The sequence below is a fragment of the Chiloscyllium punctatum genome, chromosome 18 (assembly GCF_047496795.1).
Source record: "Chiloscyllium punctatum isolate Juve2018m chromosome 18, sChiPun1.3, whole genome shotgun sequence".
Taxonomy (NCBI): domain Eukaryota; kingdom Metazoa; phylum Chordata; class Chondrichthyes; order Orectolobiformes; family Hemiscylliidae; genus Chiloscyllium; species Chiloscyllium punctatum.
This window is the reverse complement of record NC_092756.1, coordinates 75,890,655-75,913,153: the sequence shown is the minus strand read 5'-3', so window position 1 is coordinate 75,913,153 and position 22,499 is coordinate 75,890,655. Positions and strand designations below refer to the sequence as shown.

The window sequence follows — 22,499 nt, the reverse complement described above, 5'->3', positions numbered from 1 at the left end:
TTTCAAAACTGGTTGGTGCGTGTGTTCAGGCTTCTGTACCTTCTCCCCGATGGTAGAGGTTGTAGAAAAACATTGCCAGGGTGGGATGGATCTTTGAGAATGCTGGAGACCTTTCCTTGACAGTGGGCCTGGGAGATGGATTCTATAGATGGGAGGTTGGCCTTTGTGATTGTCTGGGCTGAGTTCACCACTCTCTGTAACTGTCTCCGATCTTGAATGGTACAGTTGCCAAACCAGGTAGTGACACATCCAGACAGAATGCTGTCGATGGTGCACCTATAAACGTTGGCAAGGGTATTCTCTGTCAGTAATATCCGATGTTCTGGAGGGATCAGTGTTGAAGTGTTGGTTTGTTGATGAGAGTGTGATGAGAGCTGGCTTCCAAAAGCAACCTCTCCAACCGCACTCTCAGGAATCTCGTCCCCATCCAGAAACAGCAGCCACTTGATCACCACCTTCAACATTCAATCCTGCAGATCCTTGAAAATCTTGTGCAAGATCATGTTGGATACCACTGACCATCAACTGAATGCAGAGATGGGGATTTTTCCAAAATAGTTTAGAAATAAAGGATAAGCCACAGAGACACCCCAGATGGGACTTGAACCCACAACCCCTGGCTTAGAAGGCCAGTGCCTTATCCATTAGGCCACTGGGGCCCCACTTGCTCTTTGCCAATGGCAGCCTTTAAATACTGCACCCTGACCTCTCATCGTCTGTGTTTCTGTGTGTTGTACTCTCACTGATTGGTTCTTCCGCCTTCCATCTCATGCCACATTGTTGGCTGCTTGATAAATTGATCCCGCCTCCCATTTCTCCCCAAACGGACAGATGAGATATCAACCAAACTCCAACTTTGCACAACTCAAGTCTGAGGAAAATGGAGCAGACAGGAAAATAGCAAAGGGCTCAATGTTATTTTGTGCAGCACCTTGAAGATATTTGCAGTTACTGGGGAAGGTGGAAGTGGAGATGTTGCAAAAAGCTGCATTGAGGACAAATCAACAGAATCTTAGCGGGCATTCAGCCCATTGTGGCTGTGCTGTCTCTTTCAGACAATTCACCCCAAGATCTCCCAAATCCCAGAATTATCTTGTTTAAGTTTCTACTAAACAGCATTTGCCATAATCTCAACACAGGCACAATGATTTTTAACAGAGTAGTTAAAAAATCCAGTCAATTTGGATTGAGATGAAGTTGACATGGGATGAAAATCAGCCACTGCAAAGACCAGGCTTAAAAATGAAATCCCTGAAATCCCAGATTTCAGAGGCCAGTGCCATAACCATTAGGCCATGAGGGCACTATATTGGCAGACCACTGGGAACAGTTGACCTCAAATGAGTGTGACAGCCAAGCACACTCCCAGATCTGTGACAACACACTGAGGGACGCACTAAAGGTTCAGGCAGCTGCTGCCAAGGTGTAAAAGGGAAACAACACAGTCTCAGGTCTTTCTGACAAATGATCACATCGTCCTTTCAGTTCTCAGACCCTCTTGGTGCCTGACAATGAACAGAGATCGTTTCCTGCCCAAGTCCAAAATGCCTTTCTTTCCACAACGATACAGAAGGTTTGAGAAATGTCAATATTCCAATGGTTTGTTGGTTCTTTTCTCTCTGCATAGACTGTACACAACTGATTTAGAACCACTGTATGCATTTCCAAATGATGTTACAAACTGTTTCAATACTTTTTTAACAAATTCAAGTTGAAATGCAAATCAGATTTAGTCTCCCTTTGTCCCCATCACCAACAAGAATACTTGAGTAAAGTTGTGAGGAATTCATCAGACCAATGAGACTCCAGGAATTCTTCCAAGATGTCAGCAATGATCCCAATGAGCCAACCAACGAACGGGAACAGTCATCAGAGAGATCCATCGTGGAGCGACCAAAGAAGGAGTCGATTTGTATCCCTGCGGAGGGCCGCTGTCCTGACCTTGAGATGTATGCTCAACCGTCAGGAGATGGGTGAATGACAGATTTAAAAATCACACAACACCAGGTTAGAGTCGAACATGTGGAAGCACTAGGTTTCGGAGCACTGCTCCTTCATCAGGTGGTTGTGGAGAATAAGATTGCAGGACACAGAATTTATAGCAAATGTTTACAGTGTGATGCAACTGAAATTGTATCTTGAGAAATTGTATCTGGATTGTTTGTGAAGTCTCTCATCTTTTAGAATGGCCAGGTTGGTTTTCGTTCTTTCATATGTAAATTGCAGAACTTTTATCAAAAGTTACATTCTCAAGTGAACTTTAACAATTGGTGTCGTGTGGGCCCAGATGATGCATTGAAGGTGTGAGCTTCCCTGTGTCAGACTGTCTGTGCCACAATGGTCAGACTGATTCTAATCTAATAAACAGATTTACAGCATCTCACAGGAATTCATATCGTTTTTGAGCAAAGTAAAATGTAATTTTGTAAGTACACGTTCATCACACAAACTTATATGTGTGTGTGTATATGGGTGTGTGTATATGTGCGTGTGGGTGTATATGTGAGTGTATGTGTGCGTATATGTGTGTGGGTGTGTATTTGTGTGTATATGTGCGTGTGCATGTGTGTGTGTGCATATGTGTGTGTATATATATGTGTGTGTATGTATATCTGTGTGTGGATGTGTTTGTGTGTGTGGGTGTGTATCTGTGTGTGTATATGTGTTTATGCATGTGAATGTGTGTGTATATATGTGTGCATGTGTGTGTGTGGGTGCGTGTGTGTGTGTATATGTGTGTGTGTTAATATGCGTATGCATGTGTGTGGCTGTGTGTGTGTGGGTGTGTATGTATGTATATATGTGTGTGTGTATATATGTACGTGTACGTGTGTGTATGTGGGTGTGTATGTGCATATGTGTATGTGTTTGTGTTTATGTATATACGTGTATGTGTGTGTATGTGTGGGTATGTGTGTGTGTGTGTAAGTGTGTGTGTATGTGTGCATGTGTGTGTGTATGTGTGTGTGTGTGTGTATGTGTGTGTGTGTACGTGTGTGTGTGTGTGTGTGTGTGTAGTTGAATGGGGTCACCTGTAATGTCCCAGTTGAGGCCATCTCCATTGTTCCCAAACTTGGTGATCAGCCTCTGCTCGGCCACTTTTCATTGTTGCCTGTCCCGAAGTCCCCCTTGGAGGAAGGTCCGAGGTCGAATGTCCCGAATTGCTGAAGTGTTCTCTGACTGGGAGGGAACACTCCTGTCTGTTGACACTCAGAACAGCCCCACCCCCCCACCCCATATATGCACACGCACAGACACACGCACACCCACACGCACACACGCACACGCGCGCACGCACACATGTGCACAGACACACACACACACACACACACACACTTACAAGCACATATAAGTTTGTGGGGTGAATTTGAATTTGCAGAACTACATTTTATTTTGCTCAAAAACTGTATGAACTACAGAGCTAAGGAGAGAATTGTGGCAGCTCCCAGAATCAGGTGGCTCAGTGGTTAGCACTGCTGCCTTACAATACCAGGTTCAATTCCCGCTTTGGGAATTGTGGAGTCTGCACATTGCTCTAGTTTCCTCCCACAGTACAAAGGTGAATTGGCCATGTTAAATTGCCCATAGTGTTACCTGTTTCCACACTGTAGGTAGTCTAATCCAGCGGAAGGATCTGAAGGCCCTAATTTACGAGGGCTCTAAGCTCATGCCTTTCCAGGACTTCTCAGCGGTGGGAAACCAGAAAAGAAAACCTTACGATGATGAGCCTAAGACATAGGAATGGAAGTAAGGCCATTCAGCCCATCGGGTCCACCCCCCCCATTCAATCGTGAATGATGGGCATTTCAACGCCACTTTGTGGCACTCTCACCGTTCACCCTTAATTCCTTCCGTGATCAAGAATTTATCAATCTCTGCCCTGAAGACAATTAACGCCCTGGCCTCTGCTGCGCTCCACGGCAATGAATTCCACAGGCCCACCACTCTCTGCCTGAAGAAATGTCTCCTCATTTCCGTTCTAAATTGACCCCCCTCTAATTCTCAGGCTGTGCCCATGGGTCCTGATGGAAACACATTCCCAGCATCCACCCTTTCTAAGCCATGCATTATCTAGTAAATTTGTATGAGATCTCCCCTCAACCTTCGAAACTCTAATCAATACAATCCCAGGATCCTCAGCTGTTCATTGTATGTTAAGCCTCCCATTCCAGGGATCATCTGTGTGAATCTCCGCTGGACATGCTCCAGTGCCAGTATGTCCTTCCTGAGGAGTGGAGCCCTAAATTGGATACAGTATTTCAAATGGGGCCTAACCAGAGCTTTATAAAGTCTCAGAAGGACATCACTGCTTTTACATTCCAACCCTCTTGAGATAAATGGCAACATTACATTTGTTTTCTTAACCATGGACTCAACCTGCAAGTCAACCTTTAGACATTCCTGGACTATCACTCCCAGATCCCTTTGTACTTTGGCTTTAAGAATTTTCTCACTGTTTAAAAAATAGTCCATGCCTGTATTCCTTTTTCCAAAGTGTAAGTCCTAGCATTTGCTCAGGTTGAATTTCATCAGCCATTTCCTGGACCACTCTCCTAAACTGTCTAAATCTTTCTGCAGCCTCCCCATCTCCTCAGAACGACCTGCTTGTCTGCCTAACTTTGCATCATTGGTGAACTTCACCAGAATGTCCCCCAGTCCCTTCATCCAGATCATTAATATATAAAGTGAACAGCTGCGGCCCCAAAACTGAACCCTAGGGGACACCACTTGTCACCAGCTGCCATTCCAAGAAAGAACCTTTTATCCCAACTCTCTGCCTTCTGTCAGACAGCCAATCCCCAATCCATGCCAGTAGCTCACCTCAAACACCATGGACCCTCACCTTACTCAGCAGTCTCCCGTGAGGCACCTTATCAAAGGCCTTTTGGAAATCTAGGTAGATCACATCCACTGGGTTTCCCTGGTCTCACCTACTTGTTACCTCTTCAAAGAATTCTAACAGGTTTGTCAGGCATGACCTCCCCTTACTAAATCCATGCTGACTTGTTCTAATCCAACCCTGCACTTCCAAGAATTTAGAAATCTCATCCTTAATGATGGATCCTAGAATTTAACCTACAACCAAGGTTAGGCTAACAAGCATATAATTTTCCATCTTTTATCTTGATCTTTTCTTGAACAAGGTGTTTACAACAGTGATTTTCCAATCATCTGGGAATTTCCCTGATTCCAGTGATTTTTGAAAGATTGAAAATACCCTCTACTATTTCCTCAGCCACCTCCCGCAGAACTCTCGGATGTAGACCATCGAGGCCGGGAGATTTATCAATTTTTAGACCTTTTAGCGTTTTGAGCACTTCCTCTTTTGTAATGGCTACCATATTCAAATCTGCCCCCTGGCTCTCCTTAATTGTTAGGATAATACTCATGTCTTCCACTGTGAAGACTGACACAAAGTATTGACCAAGTTCTTCAACCATTTCCTTATCTCCCTTCACGAGCCTTCCTGCATCAATTTGGAATGGCACAATTTCTACTTTTGCCTCTTGTTTGTTTCTTATGTATTGAAAGAAACTTTAACCATCATTTCTAATATTACTGGCGAGCTTACCTTCATATTTGATCCTCTCCTTCCTATTTCTATGTCTTTGTTATCCTCTGTTTGTTTTTGTCGTCTCCCCAATCTTCTGATTTCCCAGTGCTCTTGGCCACTTTGGAGGCTCTCTCTTTCCCTATGATACATTTCCTGACTTCCTTTGTCAGCCCTGGCTGTTTAATTCCCGCCCCCTGACGGATAATGTTTCTGCCAAGAGAAGACTGAGGGAGTTTGGGATCCAGTACTCTCTGAGGTATCCGGCGGTGCTCCGATAACCTTACATGGATCCGTACATCTCTTTGATACATCGGAGAAGGCAAGAGACTTTGTGGACAAATTAACCGAATCTGAACAATTTAGTATCTACAAATAGTGTTGTTTGGTTATGTCTTTGTTGTTTTTTAAAGAAACTGAGGAAGTCCAGTTGGAGCTTTCTTTTCCTTGTTTTCCCAATTGGTAATAATCCGGTTTAAACTGTGTTTGGTGGCGGTTGAGATGTGTACTTTCAATTTCTAAGTGAAGTTATACCAGAGGATAGGTGGGGTATTTACCCCATCGATCTGAAATGTTTTTCTCTTTATTCATATTTCTATTCTATGGTATATTTACTTTCTATTCTGCTTGTGTTTGTGGTACGGCTCTAGCTAGAAGGAGGGAAACTGTTTGGGATGGCTTGATGCCCACTCATGCGCAGTTTGCGATGGGTAGTTGACCCCTTTGGGCAGGAGGTGAGTTCCCCTATTCAGCGCCATTGGCACTTTATATGGTGGTTTGTATTGCTTTTAATCTTTGATAGTTTTGTAGGTTTGTCAATTGTAGTGGTTTCAGTTCATGTAGTTTGTATATTTGATGGATCATATGACACTAAGGCTCAGTGATTTGTGGTTCGTGTTCCTCCTCTCTGGAATTTAAATGTTACTGCAGAAGATTATGGCTAATGACATGATTGAATGGTGAACCTGGAATATCAAGGGAAGTCGAGAAGAAAGTGAGGACTGCAGATGCTGGTGATCAGAGCTGAAAATGTGTTGCTGGAAAAGCGCAGCAAGTCAGGCAGCATCCAAGGAACAGGAGAATCGACGTTTCGGGCATCAGCCCTTCTTCAGGAATCAAGGGAAGTCTCTCACCAATTAAGAGGAAGAAGGTACTTTTGAGTCTTAGAAAGGAGAAAGTGGATATTCCTTTGTTTCAGGAGACGCACTTGAATGACAGGGAGCATTTGAAACTACAGCAGAATGGCCTTGATCTGGTTTACTTCACATCATTTAATACCAGAAGTAGGGGAGTGGCTGTATTGGTGAGGAGGAATCTCCAGGTTAAGTTACTAGAGTGTGTCAAAGACACACACACAGGAGGTTTGTAATTCTTATAGCATTGATAAATGGGAAAAATATGGTGTTTAAATGCTATTGTCCTCCAGTGCATCCCCTCAACTTTTTGTTTTCTGAATTGATCAGTCTGGAGTCCTGGCATATCATTATAGGGGGAGATTTTAACTGTCTCATGGATCCCACAGTACTGAGGTTCCCCAAAGCCCCCACCCCCGATATCCTCTGTACAAACTAAACAATGAGTGGATCTGTGTGTGGAGTGAGGGTTGATGGACATCTGGAGGTGTCTCCACCCTACAGGCAGGGATTTTACGGTTTTCTTCTCCAATCCACACAGATGTCACACCAGGATTGATTTTTTTCCAATCCCCGTGGCAACCCTGGACTTGGTGGCACCTTGTACGATCGGTAATATTACCATCTCTGATCACACTCCACTGTACCTGTTGGTTAAGATTAAGGACGTTACAGTGGGTCCAAGGCACTGGCAAATGGATCCTTTTATCCTCAAGGATAATACGTTTGTGGAGCATTTGTCTCGGGAATTTTGGTCTTTCCTCGACATTAACTCACGCTCGGCTCGTAGCCAATCCTTCCTTTTGGAAATTGCCAAAGCCTATGACAGTGGTCAGTTATTTCCTACTCTGCCAGTAGGAGGCGGAAGAAGGGTGAGCAGCAACGTCTCCTCAAAGCATGGTTGAAGGCAGCTGAGAAGGCCTACTTTGACAGGCCCTCGTTGGTCAAGTTCCAGAGGATTGCGGCGCTGCGGTCTGCATTGAATTCCGTGCTCACACAGACAGCAAAGAATGAGCTTAATTTTGCAAAGCAGAGGTCATATGATCATGGAGACAGGTCTGGCAAATACTTAGCATATCTCGCTAGGTAAAAGAGCGCCCCTCAAGCCATTACAGTGATTAGGGAAGGGTCTGGGAACCGAACGTGTGACTCCAAAAAGATTAATGTGTCATTCCAGAGATTTTACACTAAGTTATACCAGTCTGAGGTTTGTGAGGAGGGGCGGGCCAAAATACAGGCTTTATTCAGGATCTGGAGCTCCTGGGTTTGACCCCTGAACAAGAGTCTTTTCTCAATGTCCCCTTATCAGAGCGAGAGGTGCAGGAGGCTGTGAAGCAGCTTCAGAGTGGAAAGGCACCCAGTCCTGATGGACTTTCCAGCGAATTCTAGAAGGAATTTATAAACATATTGTCAGGCCCGATGTTCAACATGTTTAATGACTCATACAGCCATGATTGTCTCCCGCCATCTCTGAGAGAGGCCAATATTTCTCGTATTCTTAAAAAAGGGAAGGTCAATGTAGGGATTGGTGATTTCTCTAGATACAGAGAAGGCGCTTGACCGAGTTGAGAGGCCGTACCTTTTCTATACTCTGGAGCGGTTTGTTTTGGGCGAAGTTTTTATAAGATGGGTAAAGGGTCTCCATAATGACCCTCTCACTGCAATCATCACAAACAGGGTGTGATCAAGCAATTTTAACATTTTTTGGGTCAGCCGGCAGGTCTGTTCCCTTTCCCCACTGCTTTTTACAGTGAGGATTGAATCATTGGTGGAGGGCATTCATAGGGATCCCAATATATCAGCTCCAGACGGGGGGTAAATTTACGTGACCTCACATGTTCCCACATTGTATTTCAATTGGCTAAATTTTTGGGCCAATCCCTAAACCCATCCATCTCCCTCTGTAAACTCTGTGAGTCAGCCTCAACAGTTGCCTTCCCACAAATGTTTGTCCAATCTGTGGATGTGGCACTCCAAGTTCTCCAACGATGGCCTAACTACCACACACCTCCATCATAGCCTCCTTGCAATTGTATTCAATACCTTGACTAAGAAAGGTAAGGGCCCAAATGCATAGCCACAGCCCCATCAGTTCCAACCTTGAACACCCAGATTTCAATCATTTCCATTGACATATTGGACCTTATCATAAATACCAAACATACAGGTAATCTGGGGTTCAAGTGGTAACATTGACTGAATATAGCTTAGTCTGATACCAACACAACCAAAAGAGAAGTTGCTGTATCCACAGACAGATAGGTCTATCTGTTGGAAACCAGTTACCTCATAGGTAAGGCACTAACTTCCTAAACCAGAGATTGTGGGCTCAAATGGTATTTGAATGTTTGATTTTGTTTAACCCTTCAGAGTGCAGCTGATCTCAATCCTGTGTGGTCACATGACCATGACAACAAAATCAGGCATTCTCAATTGATCCTCAGCTGGAGAAATTTGACCTGATAGAAAATTGGCCAAACGAAATTAAACAGCAGCTATCGGCTCGAGAGAACCATGCAGCTAAGATCAAAGAGCTACAAAGATTCAAGAAGAACCAGTTCCAACCAGACTGAGGGTTGTATATTGGAGAAGTGTCAGCCTGAGTCAATCCACTTTATAGCTCCTGGCATGACAACAGTGAAGGGTATTGGTGTGACCCCATTGGATGATGTGAACCCAGCTCATGACCGTATTGGCCAAAGCCACAGAAGATTCTGGAAGATGAGGGACAGGAGAGGGGGAAAACACACCTGAACGCTAAACCCTTAGCAAAGCCTTGACTGGGTCCTGCAGTGGAGCTCTGACCATCTGCTCCAAACCTGTTCAGAAAAGTCCTCGCGTGAGTTGCGCAGGCCATTCAGCCCATCACATCCACACTGACCCTTTGAAGAGCATCCCAGCCAGGCCTAACCCCTATCCTCTCACCCTGCATTCCCCAAAGCCAATCCACCGAACCTGTCCATTTTGGGACTGTGGGATGAAACCAAAGCACCCGGAGTACCCCATGGAGAGAATGTGCAAACTCGACACAAACAGACACCGAAGGGAGGAATCAAAGCCAGGTTCCTGACACTGTGAGGCAGCAGTGCTACCCACTGAGCCACCATGCCATCCCCAGGAGAATCTCAGCAGGTTTTCAGCCATTGTGACTGTGCTTTCTCTTTCAGACAATTCACCTCAATCCTGCAAAACTTGTGCAAGAAGATGTTAGGCACCACTTCCCATCAACTGAATGCAGACATGGAGATTTTCCCAAAGTAAATTAGAAATCAAGTTGAAGAAGGGCAAGTGACTGACACCTCAGATGGGACTCGAACCCACAATCCCTGGCTTAGAAAGCCAGTGCCATATCCATTAGGCCACTGGGGCCACATGGCAGGCTGAAATTCACAGCCTTTATGTACTGCACCCGACCTCTCATACTGTGTGTTTCTGAGTGTTATCCTCTCACTGATTGTTTTTTACCCCGACCATCTCATGCTAAATTGCTGGCTGCTTGATTAATCAATCTCACTTCCCATTTGTCCCCAAACGGACAAACGAGAAATTAACCAAGCTCCAATGTTGCACAACTCAATTCTGAGGAACATGGAGCAGACGAGAAAATAGCAAAGGGCTCAATGTTATTTTGTGCAGCACCTTGAAGATATTTACAGTTAGTGAGGAAGGAGTAAGTGGAGATGTTGCAAAACAGCTGCATTGAGGACAAATCACCAGAATCATAGCAGGCATTCAGCCCATTGTGGCTGTGCTGTCTCTTTCATACAGTTCACCCCAAGATCTCCCAATTCCTGCAATTACCTTGTGCAAGTTTCGAATAATCATCGTGAAAAATCAGACAACACCAGGTTGTAGTCCAACAGGTTTATCTCAAAGTACTAGCTTTCGGAGCGCTGCTGCTTTGTCAGGTGGTTGTGGAGTATAAGATTGTAAGACACAGAATTTATGGCAAATGTTTAGAGTGTGATGTCACTGAAATTATATATTGAAAAAAATCTGGATTGTGTGTGAAGTCTCTCATCTTTTAGAATGACCAGGTTAGTTTCAGTTCTTTCATGTGTAAATCACAAAATGTTTTTCATTGCCAAGTGAAATGGCAAGCTGTCCAATAAAAGCTAAATGCTGTGAATGCTGGAAATCTGAAAGAGAGAAAATGCTGGAGAAATCATGACTCAAAAACATGATTGAGTTTTCTGAAAAAGTCACAAAGAGGATTGATGAGGGCAGAGCGGTGGATGTGATCTATATGGACTTCAGTAAGGCGTTCGACAAGGTTCCCCATGGGAGACTGATCAGCAAGGTGAGATCTCATGGAATACAGGGAGAACTAGCTGTTTGGATACAGAACTGGCTCAAAGGTAGGAGACAGAGGATGATGGTGGAGGGTTGTTTTTCAGACTGGAGCCCTGTGACCAATGGAGTGCCACAAGAATCAGTGTTGGGTCCACTACTTTCCGTCATTTATATATATGTTATTATCATTATGAGGTATCATTAGTAAGATTGCAGATGACACCAAAATTGGAGGTGTAGTGGACAGCAAAGAAGGTTCCCTCAGATTCCAACGGGATCTTGATTAGAAGGGCCGATGAGCTGAGGAGTGATGGGTGGAGTTTAATTTAGATCAATGTGAGGTGCTGCATTTTGGGAAAGCAAATCTTAGCTGGGCTTATAGACTTAATGGGAATGTCCCAGGGAGTGTTGGTGAACAAAGAGACCTGAGAGTGCAGGTTCATAGCTCCTTGAAAGTAGAGTCGGGGATCGATAGGAGAGTGAAGAAGGCATTTGGTATGCTTTCCTTGATTCAAAATCAGTTGTGTACAGTCTATGCAGAGAGATAAGAACCAACAAAACATTGGAATGTTGACATTTCTCAAAGCTTCTGTATTGTTGTGAACAAAAAGGCATTTTGTACTTGGGCAGGAACCGATCACTGTTCATTGTCAGGCACCAAGAGGGTCTGAGAATTGAAAGAATGATGTGATAATTTGTCAGAAAGACCTGAGACCGTGTTGTTTCCCTGTTACACCTTGGCAGATGCTGCCCGAAACTTTAGTGTATCCCTCAACATGTCATTTGAGATGTTGGAACATGCTGGGATGTAATACTCTAATGATGCCAAGACTTTACACTGGCAAATGGCTCTGTGTGCCCTAGTAGCATATTGGGTAAACCACTGTCCTCCAAAGTGTGGGATTGTGAGTTTAAATTCCCTCTGGGCTGCTCACGTTTTAAGCTTGGTCTTTGTAGCTGACTTTTGTCCCATGCCAACTTCATCATGATCCAAATTGACTGCATTTTTCAACTACTCTGTTCAAAATCACTGTGCCTGTGCTGAGATTATGGCAAATGATGTGTAATAGAAACGTGCACAAGGCAATTCCAGGATTTGGGAGATCTTGGGGAGAATTGTCTGAAAGAGACAGCATAGCCACAATGGGCTGAATGCCCGCTAAGATTCTGTTGATTTAGAACATACTACATAGAACATAGAACAGTACAGCACCGAACAGGCCCTTCAGCCCATGATGTTGTGCTGACCATTGATCCTCATGTATGCACCCTCAAATATCTGTGACCATATGCATGTCCAGCAGTTTCTTAAATGTCCCCAATGACCTTGCTTCCACAACTGCTGCTGGCAACGCATTCCATGCTCTCAAAACTCTCTGTGTAAAGAACCCGGCTCTGACATCCCCTCTATACTTTCCTCCAACCAACTTAAAATTATGCCCCCTGGTGTTAGCCATTTCTGCCCTGGGAAATAGTCTCTGGCTATCAACTCCATCCATACCTCTCATTATCTTGTATACCTCAATTAGGTCCCCTCTCCTCCTCCTATTCTCCAATGAGAATAGTCCGAGTTCAGTCAACCTCTCTTCATAAGATAGGCCCTCAAGTCCAGGCAGCATCCTGGTAAACCTCTTCTGAACTCTCTCCAAAGCATCCACATCTTTCCTATAATAGGGCGACCAGAACTGGACGCAGTATTCCAAGTGCTGTCTAACCAAAGAAAGCATTTGTCCTCACTGCAACTTTTTGCAACATCTCCACCTACTTCCTCCCCACTAACTGCAAATATCTTGAAAGCGTTGCACAAAATAACATTGAACCCTTTGCTATTTTCCTGTCTGCACCATTTTCCTCAGATGTGAGTTGTGCAATGTTGGAGTTTGGTTGGTTTCTTGTCTGTCCGTTTGGGGACAAATGGGAAGCGAGATTGATTTATCAAGCAGCCAATTTTTTAACATGAGATGGATGGTGTAAAAAACAATTAGTGAGAGTATAAAAATAAGAAACATACAATATGAGCCATCAGGGTGCAGTATTTAAAGTCTGCCAGGTTAACAGCAGACATGTAGCCCCAGTGGCCTAATGGATAAGATATTGGGCTCCTAACACTATCCTGAGTAGCTAAATTTCATAGGTTGTCCTTGTTGAACTTGACTTCTAATCTACATTATAAACATCCCCATGTCTGCATTCAGTTGATGGGAAGTGCTGTCCAACATGAACTTGCACAAAGTTGTCGGGGATCTGCAGGATTGGGTCGAAATTGCCTGAAAGAGACAGCAGAGCCACAATGGTGAATGAACTGCTGAGATTCTCCTGGGGCTGGCATGGCGACTCACAGTGTCAGGGACCTGGCTTTGATTCCTCCCTTGGGTGTCTGTTTGTGTCGAGTTTGCACATTCTCTCCATGGGGTACTCGGAGTGCATTGTGTTCCTCCCACAGCCCAAAGATGTGCAGGTTCGGTGGATTGGATTTGGGGAATGCAGGGTGAGAGGAGAGGGATTGGGCCTGGATGGGATGCTCTTCAGAGGCTGAGTGTGGACTTGATGGGCTGAATGGCTTGTCCCCCTCACTCTAGGGCTTTTATGAACAAGTTTGGAGCAGATGGTCAGAGCTCTGCTGCAGATCCCAGTCAAGACTTTGCTAAGGGACTGGCATCCAGGTGTGTGTTCATATCCTTCTTTTCCCTGACCTTCCAGAATGTTCCATATCTTTGGCCAAAGGGGTCATGAGCTGGGTTCACATCATCCAATGGGGTCACATTGCCAGGAGCTAGACAATGGATTTACTCAGACTGACACTTCCAGTCATCGAGTCATAGAGATGTACAGCACAGAAACACACCCTCGGTCCAACCCGTCCATGCCGAACAGATATCCCAACCCAATCTAGTCCCACCTGCCAGCACCCGGCCCATCTCCCTCCAAACTCTTCCTATTCATATACCCATCCAGATGCCTTTTAAACAATGTAATTGTACCATCCTCCACCACTTCCTCTGGCAGCTCATTCCACACACATACACCACCCACTGCCTGAAAAAGTTGCCCCTTAGGTGTCCTTTATATCTTTTCCCTCTCACTCTAAACCTAAGCCCTCTAGTTCTGGAGTCCCTCACCCAAGGGAAAAGACCTTGGCGGTTTACCCTATTCATGCTCCTCATAATTTTATAAACCTCTGTAAGGTCACCCCTCAGCCTCCGATGCTTGGATCTTATCCTTAGAGGAACTGGTATCAGCTTCCACCACTGTGACTGTGTGTTCAACCTCATCCGTCCTCTTTTCCAGGTCTCCCAGCTGCTGTTCATGCTTCTGCAGCATGATCGAGATCGGGGCCAGCTTCACCTCTATCTGCTTCCCCAACATCTCGCGAGATTTTGTGAGCTCCTTCCGCAGGGCCTGGTCGGTAATCGAGTCCGAGGATCCTGCAGGCTGGGCCGGGGGCCTGGCCCCGGACACTGCTCCTCCCTTCTTCAACATCCCTGGACGATGAAAACGCAGGTACGTTGATTTTTCACAATGTCCTGGGACTCCACAACCTTTTCAGAGTCCCAGGATATCGTGATGGTCCAGATTGGGTGGGATAGAAATTCGTCCCCCTTGTGCTGTGGTGCAAAGCTCTGCAACATGATCGTCTGAGATCACCGCCATCTTGGATCCCCAGAGTGCAGTGAAAGAATATAACTCAGAAAAACCCACAATGAGTGGTCAGGGTGCAGTATTTAAAGTCTGCTATTTTTGTGTTTACTGTGCAGCCCCAGTGGCCTAATGGATAAGGCATTGGCCTCCTAAACCAGGGATTGTGGGTTCAAGTCCCATCTGGGGTGTTGGACTTTTCCTTGTGTGTCCTCGCTCTTTAATCCACTTTGCAAACATCCCCATGACGGCATTCATTTGATGGGATGTGGCAGCCCATGTGACCTTATGATGGAGATGTGAGGTAGTTAGGCCATCATTGGAGAACTTGGAGTGCCGCATCCACAGATTGGACAAACATTTGTGGGAAGGCAACTGCTGAGGCTGACTCACAGAGTTTACAGAGGGAGATGGATGGGTTAAGGGAGTAGCCAAAAACTTAGCAAATGAAAAACAATGTTGGAACGTGTGAGGTCATACACTTTGGTAGGAAGAATAAAGCAGCTGGATATTATTTCAGTAGAGAAAGACAGCAGAAAGTTCCAGCACAGAGAGATATGAAATGTGTTTTTGCGTTCTCGCCGTTGATCCTTTGCTGTGACCAACCTTCATGGTAATATCGGTGAGATGTTCTTGGTTTCTCTTTAGTTCTTGAGTCTGGTTAAGCCGACTGTGATTTGCAGGCCGTGGTGAGACTGCGGTCAAGATCACCGTCAGTTTCTTGGATGAAGTCTTCACGACTGGTAACGCTGACAATCACCACTGGAGAGTGTCTCTGCCATTATCTGCAGCTGGCCTTGCACATCAACGGTTTCATCAGCAAACCTCAAGAGACAACATCCAAAACCTTTGTGCTCTTGAAGGCAAATCCCTTCTCATTAAGGCAAGAAACAAAATGTCTTTAATGTGATGATGTTGATTTGAACATTCGGGAAGATCAGGGAAAAGGAGCATAGGGACACACACCTGGATGCCAGTCCCTTCACGAAGCCTTGACTGGGCCTTTGACCATCTGCTCCAAACTTGTTCAGAGAAGCCCTAGAGTGGGGTGGGAGGAGGCCATTCAGCCCATCACATCCACACTGACCCTCTGAAGACCATCCCATCCAGGCCCAAGCCCGATCCTCTCACCCTGCATTCCCCAAAGCCAATCCACCGAACCTGCACATCTTTGGGCTGTGGGAGGAAACCAAGGCACCCGGAGTACCCCATGGAGAGAATGTGCCAACTCTACACAAACAGACACCCAAGGGAGGAATCAAAGCCAGGTCCCTGACACTGTGAGGCAGTCCTGCCAGCCACTGAGCTACCATGCCATCCCCAGGAGAATCTCAGCAGGTTTTCAGCCATTGTGACTGTGCTGTCTCTTTCAGACGATTCACCCCTGTATCCTGCATATCCTCAACATTCTGTATTTTTCTGACACAAGGTCCCACCAACCCAACACAGACCTGGGGACTTATCCAGATGAGATGAGAAATTGACTTGACCTCGGACGAAGATCAGCCATGAAGACAAGGGTTAAAAGTCAGACACCCCAGATGGGACTTGAACCCATAATCCCTGGTTTAGGAGACCAGTGCCTTATCCATTAGGCCACTTGGGCCACATGTGTGGTGCTAAAATGGCAGCTTTTAAGTTTTGTTTTCCAAGAACACACTGACTGTGGCTCAGCCAGCACAGAGTCAGTGCCCTGGACTGAGGGGATTCTAAATCTCCTGGTTATATATGTTTTTCTCTTTACCCCCGCACTGCTGCCTAACTGTGGTAGTGCTTATATTTTCCCCAGCCCCCATGTTGTGTGTGTGCAGGTGTGAGACACAGTGAAAGACAACAGATGTACAAATCTTTATTCAATTCCCACCACCAGGAAGAAAGGAAACAGCCGAGTGGCCAGTGACAAGCATCAAAGGGCAATGCTGTGTGACCAAACAGTGAGGGGGAGGGCACTCTCTGAACAGCTCAAGGATGTTGGTAGACACTGCGTGCTCCTTCTCCAGGGACACCCGGGCTTGAACGTAACCACGGAAGAGGGTCAGGCAATCGGCCCTAACAACCAGTTTGGCCAGGCCGAGGAGCAGACCCACGAGGAGATCCTCTGACCAACCCTCCCCCCTCGGCACTGGGTGCCCAATGATGGGGAGTGTGGGGCTGAAGTCCAACCAGAAACGGAGGAGAAGGTTTCCCAGAAAGCTCAAAAGGGAGTGCAAGCGTCCTGTTCCATGGACTCCACAGTACCACAGAACAAGCAGTTGGGCTGGGAGTCCGTGAACCACCACAATCTGCGGACTGCCGCGTGCAATACCCTCCACCCCAGATCCACGTGAGAAAGGGGGAGGACTCCCATGTAGAGAGCCCTTCACTGAGGATGGTCCCCACCGCCCGGTGGTAAATGGGCACGCCAGGGTGTGTCCGGGAGGTGGATGAGGGTGTGCAGCAGCAGTCTGTACAGGGCCCTGTGTGATACACCCCTGAAAGGGACAAAACTAAAACTCCGGAGACAGCTCAGGTTGTGGGGCACAGTCTCCCGCAGGAAGTACAGGACCCTGGGGCCAATGTGAAATTCCGTCCGGGCAGGAGTGAGTGCAGACGGGATCCCACCGCACACCTGAGCATCCTCCAACTGGGGCACTACGTGGGGTCTGAGCACCGTCGTTTTAAGGTGTCGGATGGTGGTGGCCACGTACCGGACGTCTCCCGCTGCCCTGCTCGCTATATCCTGCGGCAGCGTCCAGCCCAGGCCCCCACCATCCAGCACGTCCCCGACCCTGGTCACCCTCGCAGTCACAGCCCTCCCATAAGACCATAAGACCATAAGACATAGAAGTGGAAGCAAGGCCATTCAGCCCATCGAGTCCACTCCGCCATTCAATCATGGCTGATGCGCATTTCAGCTCCACTTGCCAGCGTTCTCCCCGTAGCCCTTAATTCCTCTAGACAACAAGAACCTATCAATCTCGGCCTTGAAGACATTTAGCGTCCCGGCTTCCACTGCACTCCGTGGCAATGAATTCCACAGGCCCACCACTCTCTGGCTGAAGAAATGTCTCCGCATTTCCGTTCTGAAATGACCCCCTCTAATTCTAAGGCTGTGTCCACGGGTCCTAGTCTCCTCGCCTAACAGAAACAATTTTCTAGCATCCACCTTTTCAAAGCCATGTATTATTTTGTACGTCTCTATTAGATCTCCCCTTAATCTTCTAAACTCCAACGAATACAATCCCAGTATCCTCAGCCGTTCCTCATATGCTAGACCTGTCATTCCAGGGATCATCCGTTTGAATCTCCGCTGGACACGTTCCAGTGCCAGTATGTCCTTCCTGAGGTGTGGGGACCAAAACTGGACACAGTACTCCAAATGGGGCCGAACCAGAGCTTTATAAAGTCTTAGTAGTACATCTCTGCTTTTATATTCCAACCCTCTTGAGATAAGAGACAACATTGCATTCGCTTTCTTAATCACAGACTCAACCTGCATGTTGACCTTTAGAGAATCCTGGACTAGCACTCCCAGATCCCTTTGTGCTTTGGCTTTATTAAGTTTCGCACCATTTAGAAAGTAGTCCATGCTTTTATTCTTTTTGCCAAAGTGCAAGACCTCGCACTTGCTCACGTTAAATTCCATCAGCCATTTCCTGGACCACTCTCCCAACCTGTCTAGATCCTTCTGTAGCCTCCCCACTTCCTCAGTACTACCTGCCTGTCCACCTAACTTCGTATCATCGGCAAACTTTGCTAGAATGCCCCCGGTTCCCTCATCCCAATCATTAATATATAATGCGAACAGCTGTGGCCCCAGCACCAAACCCTGCGGGACACCGCTCGTCACCGGCTGCCATTCTGAAAAAGAACCTTTTATCCCAACTCTATGCCTTCTGTCAGATAGCCAATCCTCAATCCATCCCAGCAGCTCACCTCGAACACCATGGGCCCTCACCTTACTCAGCAGCCTCCCGTGTGGCACCTTATCAAAGGCCTTTTGAAAGTCCAGATAGACCACATCCACTGGGTTCCCCTGGTCTAACCTACTTGTTACCTCTTCAAAAAATTCCAACAGGTTTGTCAGGCATGACCTCCCTTTACTAAATCCATGTTGACTTGTTCTAATCAGACTCTGCTCTTCCAAGAATTTAGAAACCTCATCCTTAATGATGGATTCTAGAATTTTACCAACAACCGAGGTTAAGCTGATTGGCCTATAATTTTCCATCTTTTGCCTTGATCCTTTCTTGAACAAGGGGGTTACTACAGCCATCTTCCAATCATCCGGGACCTTTCCTGACTCCAGTGACTCTTGAAAGATCTCAACCAATGCCTCTGCTATTTCCTCAGCAACCTCTCTCAGAACTCTAGGGTGTATCCCATCGGGGCCAGGAGATTTATCATTTTTAAGACTTTTTAACTTTTCTAGCACTATCTCTTTCGTAATGGCAACCATACTCAACTCAGCCCCGTGACACCCTTTAATTTTTGGGATATTACTCATGTCTTCCACTGTGAAAACTGACACAAAGTACTTGTTAGGTTCTTCTGCTATTTCCTTATCTCCCATCACTAGGTTCCCTGCATCAGTTTGAAGTGGCCCAATGTCGACTTTTGTCTGTCGTTTGTTTCTTATGTACTGAAAGAAACTTTTACTATTATTTCTAATATTACTGGCTAGCCTACCTTCATATTTGATCCTCTCATTTCTTATAACACTCTTTGTAATCCTCTGTTTGCTTTTGTATCCTTCCCAATCTTCTGATTTCCCACTGTTCTTAGCCACTTTATAGGATCTCTCTTTTTCTTTAATACATTTCCTGACTTCCTTTGTCAGCCAAGATTATCTAATCCCTCCCCGGTTAATCTTTCTTTTCTTGGGAATGAACCTCTGTACAGTGTCCTCAATTATACCTCCAAACTCCAGCCATTTTTGCTCTAGTGTCTTCCCGGTTAGCCTCTGCTTGCAGTCTATTTTAGTCAGTTCCTCTCTCATGCCCTCATAATTACCTTTATTCAACTGTAACACCATTACATCAGATTTTGCCTTCTCCCTTTCAAACTCCAGACTGAACTCTACCATATTATGGTCGCTACTTCCTAAGGGTTCCCTTACTTTAAGATCTTTTATAGAGTCTGGTTCATTGCAAAGCACTTTTTCAACACCTCCTCCCTCACCTCTATCCAAGGCCCTAAAGGAGCCTTCCACATCCATCAAAGTTTCACCTGCACATCCACCAATATCATTTATTGTATCCGTTGCTCCCGATGTGGTCTCCTCTACATTGGGGAGACTGGGCACCTCCTAGCAGAGCGCTTTAGGGAACATCTCCGAGACACCCGCACCAATCAACCAAACCGCCCCGTGGCCCAACATTTCAACTCCCACCTCCCACTCTGCCGAGGACATGGAGGTCCTGGGCCTCCTTCACCGCCGCTCCCTCACCACCAGGAGGAAGAACGCCTCATCTTCCGCCTCGGAACACTTCAACCCCAGGGCATCAATGTGGACTTCAACAGCTTCCTCATTTCCCCTTCCCCCACCTTATCCTAGTTTCAAACTTCCAGCTCACTTACTGTCTCCTTGACTTGTCCGACCTGCCTATCTTCTTTTCCACCTATCCACTCCACCCTCTTCTCTTTGACCTATCACCTTCATCTCCTCCCCCACTCACCCATTGTACTCTATGCTACTCTCTCCCCACCCCCACCCTCCTCTAGCTTATCTCTCCACGCTTCAGGCTCACTGCCTTTATTCCTGATGAAGGGCTTTTGCCCGAAACGTTGATTTCGCTGCTCGTTGGATGCTGCCTGAACTGCTGTGCTCTTCCAGCACCACTAATCCAGTATTTGATTTTCAGCATCTGCAGTCATTGTTTTTACCGACTAGGTCCAGAATAGCCTGCTCTCTTGTGGGCTCCATGACAAGCTGTTCCAAAAAGCCATCCTGTAAGCATTCCATGAATTCCCTTTCTTTAGATCCACTAGCAATATTATTTACCCAGTCCACCTGCATATTGAAGTCACCCATGATCAATGTAACCTTGCCTTTTTGACATGCCTTCTCTATTTCCCGGTACATGTTGCGTCCCTGGTCCTGACCACTGTTAGGAGGTCTGTACACAACTCCAATTATGGTGTTTTTGCCTTTGTGGTTCCTCAATTCCACCCACACAGACTCCACATCATCCGACGCGATGTCATTCAATACCATAGATTTAATTTTGTTCTTAACTAACAAGGCAACCCCACCCCCTCTGCCCACCTCTCTGTCTTTTTGATAAGTTGAAAAACCATGGAGGTTTAACTGCCAGTCCTGACCCCCCTGTAACCAAGTCTCTGTGATGCCTACTACATCATAATCATTCACTATTATCTGTGCCATTAATTCATCGGCTTTGTTATGAATGCTACGAGCATTCAGGTAAAGTGCCTTAATGCTAACTTCCTTATCATTAGAGATGTTGGAAGTCATATGTCCTAAGTTATCCTTGCTTTTTTCTGCATTCTCAGTCTGCCTCAATTTTAAATCCGCCTGGAAACATGCTATCCCGCTGCTTATCTTTCCATTTACCTCCATACTCCCTGTCGCTTTCACTTTCCCTTCCCCCCAACTCAGAAGTTTAAAGTCCTACTGACCACCCTATTTATCCTCTTCGCTAGAACATTGGTACCTGATCGGTTCAGGTGGAGACCGTCCCAACGGTACAGATCCCCCCGGTTCCAAAACTGATGCCAATGCCCCATGAAGTGGAATCCCTCTTTCCCACACCAATCCCTTAGCCACGTGTTTACTTGCCTAATTTTCTTGTCCCTATGCCAATTGGCACGTGGCTCGGGCAGTAATCCGGAGATTATGACCCTTGAGGACCTGTGCTTCAATTTCCTGCCTAGTGCTTCGTAATGCCCAAACAGGTCCTCCACCCTAGTCTTGCCTATGTTGTTGGTACCAACGTGAACCACAACAACTGGATCCTCCCCCTCCCGCTCCAATATCCTTTCAAGCCGGTCAGAGATGTCTCGCACCCTGGCACCGGGCAGGCAACACACCATGCGAGACTCCCGATCCGGCTTGCAAAGGATACTATTTGTTCCCCCTAATTATAGAATCCCCTATAACCACTACTTGTCTATTAGTTCCCCCCTCTTGAATGGCCTTCTGCACCATGGTGCCTTGGTCAGTTGGCTCATCCTGTCCAGAGCCCTTTTCCTCATCCGAACAGGGAGCAAGAATCTCATACCTGTTGGACAAGGTCAAGGGCTGAGGCTCCTCCACTCCTGAACTCAGGTTCCCCCGACCTGCCTCACTTACAGTCACACTCTTTTGTGCCTGATCACTAACTGAATGTGAATTAATTAATCTCCCAGGTGTGACTGCCTCCTGAAACAAAGCATCCAGGTAACTCTCCCCCTCCCGGATGTGCCGCAGCGTTTGAAGCTCAGATTCCAGATCATCAACTCTGATCCGGAGTTCTAACAGCAACCAACACTTGCTGCAGATGTGGTCACTGCCGTTCACAATGGGATCAGCCAGCTCCCACTGCATGTGTTTCTCTCTGCATAGACTGTACACAACTGATTTAGAACCTTTGTATGCATTTCCAAATGATGTTACAAACTGTTTCAAAACTTTGTTAATAAAATTAAGTTGAAACGCAAATTAAATTTAGTCTCCCTTTGTCCCCATCACCAACAAGAATACTTGAGTAAAGTTGTGAGGAATTCATCAGACCAATGAGACTCCAGGAATTCTTCCAAGATGTCAGCAATGATCCCAATGAGCCAAACAACAAACGGGAACAGTCATCAGAGAGATCCATCGTGGAGCGACCAAAGAAGGAGTCGATTTGTATCCCTGCGGAGGGCCGCTGTCCTGACCTTGAGATGTATGCTCAACCGTCAGG

At 46.2% G+C, this 22,499-nt stretch overlaps 4 non-coding genes across 4 annotated transcripts; 1 reads left to right on the top strand and 3 right to left on the bottom strand.

The window, feature by feature from the left end:
• Positions 1 to 586: 586 nt before the first annotated feature.
• On the bottom strand, positions 587 to 659 carry trnar-ucu (transfer RNA arginine (anticodon UCU)). The gene has a single exon. It is a non-coding gene; the product is annotated as a tRNA-Arg (tRNA).
• A 9,321-nt stretch (positions 660 to 9,980) lies between these two features.
• On the bottom strand, positions 9,981 to 10,053 carry trnar-ucu (transfer RNA arginine (anticodon UCU)). The gene has a single exon. It is a non-coding gene; the product is annotated as a tRNA-Arg (tRNA).
• Positions 10,054 to 14,731: 4,678 nt separating this feature from the next.
• Positions 14,732 to 14,804, top strand: trnar-ccu (transfer RNA arginine (anticodon CCU)). The gene has a single exon. It is a non-coding gene; the product is annotated as a tRNA-Arg (tRNA).
• A 1,342-nt stretch (positions 14,805 to 16,146) lies between these two features.
• On the bottom strand, positions 16,147 to 16,219 carry trnar-ccu (transfer RNA arginine (anticodon CCU)). The gene has a single exon. It is a non-coding gene; the product is annotated as a tRNA-Arg (tRNA).
• Between the last annotated feature and the right edge of the window lie 6,280 nt (positions 16,220 to 22,499).